We start from the raw sequence: 12,108 nt of genomic DNA on the forward strand, positions 1-12,108 counted from the left end.
ACAGTTACTGTGAGAAAGCAAAATAATTCCAGAAAAATGCAAATGAATATATAATTATAACAATACAACTGTTCCAGCAATTGCATGATTTTTTTCAATGTGATGCTGACACAGGACAGCAAATGTCCATGTGACAGAAATTCTAACAAAGTAATCCAAGCACCCAGGTCAGTCACTTTTTGTTCTGTTGCTCAGGTGTCAGCATTTTCTCATTTTTGTGAGATTTGATTCGAGAATTCTGCACTTACCCTGTAATGTCTGGGATGATGAAATAAGCATTTGGTTAAGTTACAATAAGGCACTCACTCACATTGAAAGCTATAGTGAACAATGAAAAATCCTTCTCTTTCTTTTTCCCTCCCTTCCTTTGGTTTCCTTCCTTTCCTTCTTTCTTCTATACTTTGAATAGATAAAGCATTTAATGCTCAAAAATTCAAGACATGGTGATGTCATGGAAGATGGTGGAATAGGAAGTTCCAGGACTTGGTCTCCCCACTAAAACAATTATTGAGTTGGCAAAAATGGTCGGAATCAATTATTTCAGAGTTGAGTCAGATTCTTGCAGCAGTCAGGGTAGTGCCTGGTGAAGAAAGAGGCTGGTAAATTTTGGCAAATTTTGGTATTTTATATAGTGACTATAAAGGTAGTGACTATAGCAGGTAGCTCTGAGGATGGTGGTACACAACTCTGGAGTTGCTTGCTGGTGGCAGGGTGGGTGATAGTGCCCTTGTCCTCCAAAAATTAAGGTTTTGATCAGCCTGACAGATTGCTGAGGGGCTAGCACAGGACCTGACAATTGTTTGAATTCTCACAGACAGAAACAGCTTCCCAACACTGTCATTTGAGGGTACTTAGAGTTATAAAATCTTTTTTTCTTACTTTATTATTGGCATTTAAGGAAGTTTCTGTCAGGTCACTGGCTGACTGTGTAGATAACAGAACAGAGACTTCAATGGTCACACATGGCAAGGAATATAGTCTCTGCAAAGATAGTTTGGAAGAAATCAATAAACAAAGGGATGGCTGAGGTATTCATTAAGCAACAACAGCAATTACTGGAGAGGGAGAAGAATTTGATTTCCAGGTTTACCACATTATAATATTTAAAATGTCCAGTTCTCAACAAAAAATTACAAGCTATACAAAGCAACAGGAAAGCATGGCTCATTCACAGGCAAATAAGAAAGAACTTGACAAAAAACAACAATGAAGAAGCCCAGATATTGGATTTAATAGACAAAGACTTTAAATTAGCTGTCTTAAATACACTTAAAGGGCTGAAGAAAATCATGACCAAAGAACTAATAGAAATCAGGAAAATGGTGTATGAATAAGTAAGGAATATCAATAAAGAGATAGAAACTAAGTAGAAATTCTGGAGCTGAAAAGTACAATACCTGAAATAAAAATCCAGGGGGTGTAATAGCAGAATCAAACTGGAACAAGAATGAATCAGCATTGTGATGAGCAGAAAAAGAAAATAATGAAGAAAGGAGAACAGAACCTAAGGAACCTATAGGGCACTATCAAGCTGGCCAGCATACATGTTATTGGAGTCCCAGAAAAAAAAGAGAAAATCAAAGAAATGATGGCTAAAAACATCTCAAATTTGATGAAAAACATGAATCTACACATTCAAGTATCTCAACAAACTCCAAGCAGAATAAACTTGAAAAAGAGATCTATACTGAGACATGTTATAATCAAACTATAAAAAGACAGAGAATCTTGAAAGCAACAAGAACAAAGTGACTTTTTACATACATAGGATGCTAAAAAAGATAACAGCCTCTTATTATCAATAACCATAACAACAAAAACTAAGGAAGTTCACTGCTTGTAGACTTGTCCTATAAGTGCTAAAGGAAAAGAAAAGAAAATGCTAAAAGGAGTTCTTCAGTAGATGGTAACTTGAAGCCATAGACAGAAATAAGGATCATTAGTAAAGATAACTACACAGGTAAATGTAAAGTCCCATCATACTGTATTTTGGTATGGAACTCCTCTTTTGTTTCCTGTATGATTTAAAAGACAAATGCATAAAACAATATTTATAAATCTTTGTTACTAGGCACTCAATGTATAAAGATATAATTTGTGACAGTAACTCCATAAAAGAGAATGAAGTTAAATAGGTGCAGGATTAATTGGATGCTATTGAAGCTAAATTGTTATCAATTCAAACTGGATTGCTATAAATTTAGGATTTTAAATGTAATCTCCTTGGTAACCATTAAGAAACTAATTAAAAATACACAGAGAGGGAAATGAAAAGGGAATCAAAATGGTAACTAGAAAAAAATCAAACATAAAAGCAGACAGTACTGGAGGAACCCAAAAGATATATATATATACACATATATATATATATATATATATACACACATATATATATAATATATGTAAAAGATATCTATATATGTATATGTATACATATATGTATATATACGTAAAAGCACAATGGCAAAAATATGTGTTTTATTCTCCATAATCACTTTAAATGTGAAGGGATTAAGTTTACCAATTAAAGGCAAAGATTAGTAAAATGAATTAAAAAATAAAAAACATGATCCAACTATATGCTGCTTACGAGAGCCTCCCTTTAGATCCAAAGACACAAATCAGTTGAAAATGGAAGGATGGGAAAAGATAACCTATGCATGTAGTAAACAGAAGAAAGCCTCATCTGACTCAAAGGTCATCCTTCCTGACTTCCTTCTTTTCCCAAGGAATGAGGTATCACATTTTTTGAATTCCCTCTTTGGTTATTTTCTCCTATCTCTGCCCTGTTGTTTACACTGGGAGAGCATTTTGTCCCCCTCCCTAGGATACTACTCCCAGGCCCTGTCCACCACTCTAATAGTCAGAGGTTTCTGTGCTCTATGAGTCTTGGGGAATGTATACCTATCACTTGTTTTCATAGAACAGCATCAGGGTTCAAGAGTGATAACAGAAGGTAAAATTGCCAGTCTTGTTTACAAGAAAAACTTGTGGCTTGAGATGACATTGTGGATTTCCTCTCTACAAAAGTCACAACAAATATGTGAATATATATATATGTAGGTATGTATTCCTAAATTTATTGAAAGTTGTGTGATAGGTGTAAACAAATGTGGTAAGAAACCTAATAGGTTTATTGATCCAATAAATAAAATAAGTGATATAAGTATTAGAGTTCAGGTCTGTCCTTTATAGTTACAAATAGACATTATTTGACGTGAGTTGAACCAATCACTGTTGAATAGAAATTAAACAATTATTAATCAATTGATTAGTTTAAAGGAATGGAATACTTGGGAATATATATATATATATATATATATAAAAACTTGAAACACTGTTATTATAAAGGTAAATGGCATGAGGGTTGGCCATGGGTCTGAGGATCCCACTTTTCAGGGCATATTTAGTAAGGGACTCCTTAGACATCTCACTGAAGATCTCGTCCTTAATGAATTGTGCTTTTATGAACCTCCAAATCATTTATTTTCCACTTAATAGTACTCAAGAATTAGCTAAGTGTTTGTGAAGATATAGATCCTTGGTTTTTAGAGGTTTTGCATTAGTGTGGCTAGAGTGACACTTATCAATCATTATCTCAAACACCCACTGCTGGTGGCAGTGGTCTGGAGTCACACTTTAGCAAGTACTCTCTCAACCTATTGGAGTGTAACAGCTTCTGATTAGTTAAGAAGGTCTAAATATGAAATAATTGATTTTAACTAGGACAGTGCAAACTGCGGCCATAGAAGAAAATAAAACAGCAGGGCTTTGGTGCCTTTGAAACTTCAGATGCCCTAAAGCCATAAGGGGAAGCCCTAAAGCCATAAGGGGAAGCCCTGAAAGACTTTTGACCTTAAAGTCATGAGCAGAGTTGGTTACAAAAGAACATTACAAAAAATGTCAGGTCTGAAAACACATTGATTGGCACTTAGCAGATAATAAATATTAATTTCCTTCCTTTCTACTCAGAAATCATTAATAGTTCTTTATTTCTGAACAAATTCACTTCAGACTATCAAGTGATAAATTTCAGACCTCTTACCTTGATCACTTCAGATCAGAAATATCTCTGCTTGAGGGTTTTATTTGTTTGAAATACTCATTCTATCCCTCTGGAAAATGCTCTTTCTCCCTGACAAGGGATGCTTGTTACGAAAATGAAAGATGGTTGAACTGAGAGATGACTGGAAACAATTGTACAATGGGAAAAATATCTTTTTTTAACCATATAAATTTGACTAAAAACATAATTTTCAAAGTATATTTGAGATATTACACTGATTGCTCCCATGAAGCTGGTGGGCATCATGAAGCTAGTAAATTCCCTTTACATTTGTGTTGATCTGACAGACCCTCACCTTTTTTATGTTACCCAGAGAGCCCAGGGCGATTACAGCTCCTAAGTGAGGTATCTTGGTCGTGTTAAAATCTATTTGGTAAATAATGACAAGAAGATGATAAAAAAGGATAAGAACTAATGATAACTCATATCTCAAGTGCTCTCTTCTGCTGAATTTACATCTGGTTTGTTAGTCAATGTTTTCAGCTTTCATAGAAAGAGTTTTTATTCTAGAAATTCTTTATCTCATATAAACTCTTATGTGGCTGTGCAAAGCACCTTTGGAGCTTTATTTTAAAAAGATACATACCCTGATCTTACCAGCAACTGAGGATGGGGATGGGAAAATGAAATAGTCCTAGGTCAATGCCATCAAGAAGCTGACACCTGTCTAAAAGACAAAGCTATATAAAATATCAGACAGCATAAAAATGTTGGCATGAACAAAGTGCTGTAAGAATACAGAAAAGAGAACAAGTGAGTTTGGGGATATCAATGAAGGACTTAGTGTGAAGGTAATATCCAAATTGGACTTAAAGGGTGAGAAATATTTCACCAGGCAGAGATAGGAATAGGAGAATGGATTCTTAGAACAGATTAAACTCTTGGGAATGATCTTGTTTTCCACCAGTAATTTGTTGTGCTACCATGTGAAATGTGAAAAAGTAACCATTTGGAGTAATTTTTTTTTACTTTATAAGGACAACTTTGTACACCCAAGACCTTAAATATGATCTGAAATTTTATTTAGAGAAGATTCTCAAGTATTCTTATGCAGAACACCTACATGGCAGATTCTGTGTAGCACATTTTAATTTTCAAGTTGCATTTACTTGTTCAGTACCTGGTCCACAAATGCCAATTATTCAACCAACATATACTTTGAGACTATCTGCAACCTGCACACAGTCAGTATATGTTAGGACAGCAATTCTGAATTGGGAGATAAAGTGAAAAGGGCACAGCAGAACATTAGGGGCAGGTGCAGCTTGAAAGAGAATATTTAATATTTTAACATAATTTTATGTCTGAAAAATGAAAAAGAAATTTCTTGCTTGTATAATGCAAATTACAAAGAGCATATCTCTCTTTGAGTTATCATAGCTGGCAGGCATACTTAGAAGATAGAATAAGAAAGAATTCAGAGTGAGCAGTGTAGGATACATGTTAGTTACCTGAAATGTTTTCCAATGTGTTCAGTATTATTTATACTGTCATTTCTATTGCATATCTTGCATATGTAAATACATTCTTTCTGAAACCATACATTTATTTTATTTAAAAATAAGTTTCATGTGTTGGCTATGAGTTAGATGGAGTAAGCACAGTCCATTCTGTCTCTACCAATGAATACAGATATAAAACCAGGACAAAAGGCATGGAGAGGCTATTTGATAACTTTGAGAAGTAAACAGTAGCAGATGGATTGGGGAGGAATATGAGAATTCAAAGTACTGCCAAACTGCAGGTAAATTTAATGCTTTTTTCTTCAGGTCTCCCACTGCTTGTTCACAGGCAAGAGTTGCAGTTGCAGATGTGTGTGGAAGATTAGGGTAAATACTGGCTGGAGGACTGAAAAGGATTCCATGGGTAAGTGGGAAGTACTGGAATATCACAGAGAGGAAGAAACTTGGGAAGGTGATTTCATAAAACTGTTTATGAACTCTTGGGCACAGATGAAGCTGTCATGCCTGGGTCTAATTCTAATAAGCCTACCAAAGACACTGAGGACCTAAATAACAGATAGAGCATCATCCAGGTCCCAGACTGAACACTCATGGCACAGATCATTCTTTTTGTACTCATGGGAGTACATTCTTTTGAAGAGATTTTGGCCTTACTTGTTGGAGCATTGCTATAACATGTATCCAAGTCTTTGTCAGATAATTCCAACATCTTTAACATCTTGGATTCGGTGTCTATTAATTATTACCTTTTCTCATGTGAGTTGAGAATTCTATGGTTCTTCATTTGTCAAGCAATTTTCTATCGTATCCCAGACATTTTGATTATGTTATGAGATTTTGGGTTTTGTATAAATCTTATGAAAATATTGATATTTTTGTTTTAACAAGCAACTGTTGTGGTTAATTTAAGTTTAGGTTGCAAATTTTGACCCATTTTCTGCTGTGGTTCTAGTATCAGTTCAGTTTTCAAAAGAATGAAAAGAAAGCAAGTTTCAGTAAAGAGCAGAAATGATGAACCAATAGGAAATTTCAGAAATGAAAAAAATAATTATCCCTCCACCCAAAAAAAGAAATTCACTGGATATACTCCAGAGCAGAATGGAGATGAGAGAAGATACAGTCACTGAGCTTGAAGCTACATCAATAGAAATTATTCTATGTGAATAATAGAGATATAAATAATTAAAAGATATGGACAGGTCATCCAGGTGCTTGTGGAACAATTTTTAAAATTCTAAGATTTTAGTCAGAATTTCAGAAGAAGAGAAGAAAGAGTGAAGAGTGTGGTGCTGAAAAAATATTTGAAGAAATATGGATCAAAACTACCCAAATTTGGCAAAGACCTATAAATTCGAGAAGCTCAGTAAAGCCCAACCAGGTAGAGGAGAAAAGAAATAAGTTCATGCTCAGGCAATCAAGCTGCTAAAAACTAAAAACAAACAAACTAAAATGGAATAAAATCTAGAAAGCAGTGATATTACTTATAGGGAAGCAATAATGCGAATGAGTTCAGTTTCCAAATCAGAAACCATAGAGACAAGAAGGAAGTTCCATACATTAAAGTGCTGTAACAGAGGAAGAACAGAACTAACACCATGTTGGAAATGCCTCCCTCATTCTTTATATTATGTACTTTATTACTCTAGCCCTGCACGTAAAGAGTTAAATATTAGAGAATTGCTGCTTGTGCCCAAATAGCTCATTAAGTTCCCTGAAGTCAGTTCCCTGAAGAAGGTTCCCATCCCATGGTCCTGAGCTAGTTATGGTTACTACTTGTTATAGACAAGTTTGCTTTCAGCCCAGAAACCTTACTAATAAGCAGAGCTAAGAATGGCAGAGTAAAAGTAACTGCTAACAATTTGAATTTTTTGTCGATTTGCAATCCAGCCTACACGAGCAAGAAGAACAAGGAAATGTTATGCTTCCCTTGAAGGCCTGGTGGCTCCAAGAAGTCTGCACTGAGCTTTACCATTTAATCTTGAACCCTCCCACATCCCCTTTCTCTTAACATAAAAGAAAGCTGAATTTTATTCTGAGTTAAGATTTTTTTAGGACACTAGTCTGCCATCTTCTCAGTTTCCTGGCTTCCGGAATAAAGTCGATATTCCTTGCCCCAACACGTTGTCTCTCCACTTATCCGCCTGTCGTGTGGTGAGCAGTATGAGCTTGGACTCAGTAAAAGTGTTGGGAGAAAAAAATTATTAACTCAGAAGGCTATGTTCAGTGAAACTATCCTTCACGCATGCAAGTGAAATAATGACGTTCTCCAATGAAGGAAAATTCAGAGAAACTGTTGCCAGCATCAGTGCCTCTTGGAGCATGGGTTCCTGTTCCAGAGCACCAGAATTGGACATGGACAGAGAAATGAGCCTTGAAATGTTTAAGTGCCTTGGCATAATGCCACTGGCTCAGGGACTCCAAGTGCATGGAGACATCTTTGAAGTGCCATTTGCACAAGCCCAAGCAGATTTGCAGAGGGGAGTTTCCATCTCTTACCAGGGAATTGTTTGCTGTCATCAATAGTGCCTGTGCCTGAGGTCCTGCTTGTGACAGTCGGCCAGACTGGCTGTAGTTTCTGGCTGGTGGTAGCTGGAATGTCATTGTGCTGGGTAAAGAGCTCCCTGTGGTGCCAAGCTGGTGTGGTGTAGAAAATGAGGCATAAGAGACTGGGGCCAGTTGCTGAGAGGACATAAATGCTGTGGCTGCTTTATGGCTTCTGTTGCTCAACATAAAACAATAGCCTTGTCAGACTGAAAATACATGCACAGAAAAAGTGCAGCTGTAAGCATACATTCCAGCCTCAAAGCCTCAGCTTCATCCAGTGTTAAGCTTGCTCAGGCTCCAGTGCCAGCCGGCTTTGCTGCTGGAGGAAGTCTGGCTTGCAGGGCAGCTCTCAGACCTGCCACGGCCAGTGATCTGAAAGAGCCATCGCTGCCTGCCCACCTGCCTTGAGGCAACCACCACTTTGGTGACAGTGTTGTGCTATGACATTTATTTCCCCTCCTTTTTTATTTTCCAAGATTACAGGAGAAAAGTGGGCTACAACTATTTAAAGAGGTAAAGGGTGAGTCAATTCTCTTTTGATTTGTAAAGGAAACTACAGAAGGACGACTAACTCAGATCCTAAAATGTAATGCACATAACCACCCACCTTGAGGGCTCAGCTTCTTTTCACTAAATTGACTCACAGCTTCCTCCCAGCCTAGGACTTCTACCAATTCTAGCTGCTCTTAATCTCTGAGAAGCTTTTCTTGCTGTATTTCCTCTCTGCAATTGTCACCCAAGTCTCTTGCAGGAGGACCAAATGGAATCAGTCACATCGTTCCTTATCTTCCATTTCTTTTCAACCACAAGCCCACTGACTTGGACTACATTGTGGATAAAACTCAAAATTCGAACAGCTCGTGAGGGCAGGCCAGCACAGATCAGCTGCTTGTTGGGGTCTGGTGGAAGGGGTGGCTCTGGGTTCCCTGGGAGGGGAGGATCTCACCCTCTGCCAAGCCCACCTGCCTCACCACCTCTATGCACTGACTTACAAAACAGACCAGTAACCCATAGACCTTAACCGCATTATAGGGGCGTCAATTAGGTGAATAAACGTTCACTGCAAACCAGATATTTGCCTTGCTCTCTGAAGATCTGAATGCACTCATGAAGTATTTTGTCTTGTACTGAGGTTCTTCAGTTGTCAACAGGAGACAGCCTGGCTGCTGGATTTAAAAGTTGAAACACATTTTCCCTTTTGTTTCCTAAAACCAGGAAGTGCTAAGTTGAAAAATAAGTGCCTCAATTATGAAAAAAGTATAAATTTCAGCAAAGCTTGGTATAGTTTTCTGTTGAAAACTTCAAAATTGAAGTTTTGAATACATTATATCTGAAACACAAGCATTATTTCTCTTTATGATTTACCTTGAACATAGAGTCAGAATCCAGCAAATTGTCTCTTAAAATGCCTCATCATTTTCTTGTCTTAATGAAGCTTACAAAGACAAGGCTCTTAAAAGCTATTTCAAAGAGAATATCCAAATCCAATCTCTGCAGGATGAATTAAGGCAATATTTCCCTGATGTTGCTCCTGAAAATGCCATTTAGAAGGTTATGAGGAAGACTTTTCTTACTAATGTTGAGTCATTGTCAGATCTTAAGAGGGGTTTTAGAATTCAAATTTGATATAACCGTCAAAAAGAATATATGGAACGTCACTTTGGAGATTTGGGGGGCAAAATATCTCTCTATAACAAGAGAAGAGCATTCGAATGCCATCTATTTTCATCAGCATACATTTGCAAAGTTTTTTTTTGTTTTGTTTTGTTTTTTCTGTACTTCTGCCTCTGAAAGCAAAGTAGTACAGTGGGTTCAGGGATGGCCATTAGTGTCATTGCCAAATACTTCTGGTTCCCTGTTTTTCAACACCTGATAGGATTACAATTCCTGACTCACTTTAGCTTGCATGGGGCTGTGTGAATAGTTTTGGTTAGTAAGTTATGAGTGGGAAGGAGACATGCCACTTCCAGCTTAACATTTAATGTCAAAGTGAGACACTCCAGAACTCTCTTTCCCATGGCCTCAGTCACCTGCCATTTACATTTCCTAGGGCTGCCATAACAAATTACTACAGAATGGGTGGCTTAAAACAACAGGAATTTATTATCTCACAGTTTAGGAGGCCAGAAATACAAAGTCAAGGAGTCAGCAGGGTTCATTCCTTCTGGAGACTCTAATGGAGAAACCATTCCATCTATGCTTATTGCTTAGCTCCTGGTGGTTGTTGGCAATCCTTGGCAATTTTTGCTCATAGACGTATCACTCCAAGCTCTGCCTCCATCGTCACATCACCATCTCTGTGTCTATGTGTTCTCTTTTCTTCTTATAAGGGCACCAGGAATTGAATTTAGGGTCCAGACTAAATCCAGGATGATTTTATCTCAGTATTCTTAACTAGTTTCATCTGCAAAGGCCCTATTTCCAAATATGGTCACATTCTGAGGTTCCAGGTGGACATGAATTTTGGAAAACACGATTCAACCTGCTACACCAGCCATGGTCCAGAAACTTGACGTTCCATCAATCTGGGATCCAGAGTGAAGATCGCATGGAACAGAGCCTCAGCCAACTTACAATGTGCTGAGAGGATAAGTGAGAAAGAAATCTGTACCACTGGAAGCTCCTGAGATTTCAAGGATGTTTGTTACCCAGCATCCCTGGACAGACACAGGATTGGTGTTGAAAGTGAATCTTTTAAGTGTTCAGTCTTCCATCCTTCCTGGTATGAAAAAGTCTGTTTTAAGCAAATGGACTCAGTGGTCACATTAACATCAAATGATTAAGATACAAATACATATTTTTGGAATAATATGTATATATACACACACACATATATATATATACATTTTTCTTCTAAAATTCCTCTTGCTTTGGTATTTTTGTCACAATGTTTATTTTGACATTCAAGTAATTCAGGTAAATGAATTTGTTATTCAAAGGTCAATCTATCATTTTAAATAAAATGTCAGTCAAAATCCAAGTAGTTTTTTTAAATATAAAAACATGACACACAGTTCATTATACAAAAAGTAGAAGAACCATGACGGTACGGGTACCTCATATTGGCCTGTAGTTTTCTGTATTCTCTTTTTAGGATATTGCTTTTGCTTTCCTCACTGAATAAATTAGATAACTTTTTTCCAGTGCCTTGAAATAGTTTAAAATTCACAGGAAATGCGTTTTTTTTTTAAGTTTGGTGGAAATATTCTGTACCACATCTGCATATGGTCGTTATCACAGGTGGTGTTATTTCACAAATTTGTTAATTCATATTGCTCTATTGATCTACTTAGATTTTACCTTCTTAAGCCAGTTTTGGTAATATAACATTTTCCTTGCAAATAGAGCTCTTTCAGTAAGATGATGTTACTTTTTCAGTAACATGACCATGAATTTTTATATAATATGTATATATTTTAATATGTTATACAATTATGATCAAGATAACAAAGGTATTTTCCTTATCTTTTTTTCTTGAATTTTTGAATTTTATTTTATTTATTTATTTATACAGCAGGTTCTTACTAGTTATCCATTTTATACACAATAGTGTTTATAAGTCAATCCCAATCTCCCAATTCCTCACACAACCACCCCTCCCACTGCTTTCCCGCTTTGGTGTTCATACGTTTGTTCTCTACACCTGTGTCTCTATTTCTGCCCTGGAAACTGGTTCATCTGTACCATTTTTCTAGGTTCCACACATATGCATTAATATGCCATATTTGTTTTTCTCTTTCTGACTTATTTCACTCTGTATGACAGTCTCTAATCCATCCACATCTCTGCAAATGACCCAATTTGATTCCTTTTTATGGCTGAGTAATATTCCATTGTATATATGCACCACTTCTTCTTTATCCATTTGCCTGTTGATGGGCATTTAGGTTGCTTCCATGACCTAGCTATTGTAAATAGTGCTGCAATGAACATTGGGGTGCATGAGTCCTTTTTCTTTTTTTTTTTCTGTCAGTGGGCCTCTCACTGTTGTGGCCTCTCCCGTTGCGGAGCACAGGCTCTGGATGCACAGGCTCA

Source organism: Grampus griseus, assembly GCF_964374135.1.
Source record: "Grampus griseus genome assembly, chromosome: 20".
Lineage (NCBI taxonomy): Eukaryota > Metazoa > Chordata > Mammalia > Artiodactyla > Delphinidae > Grampus > Grampus griseus.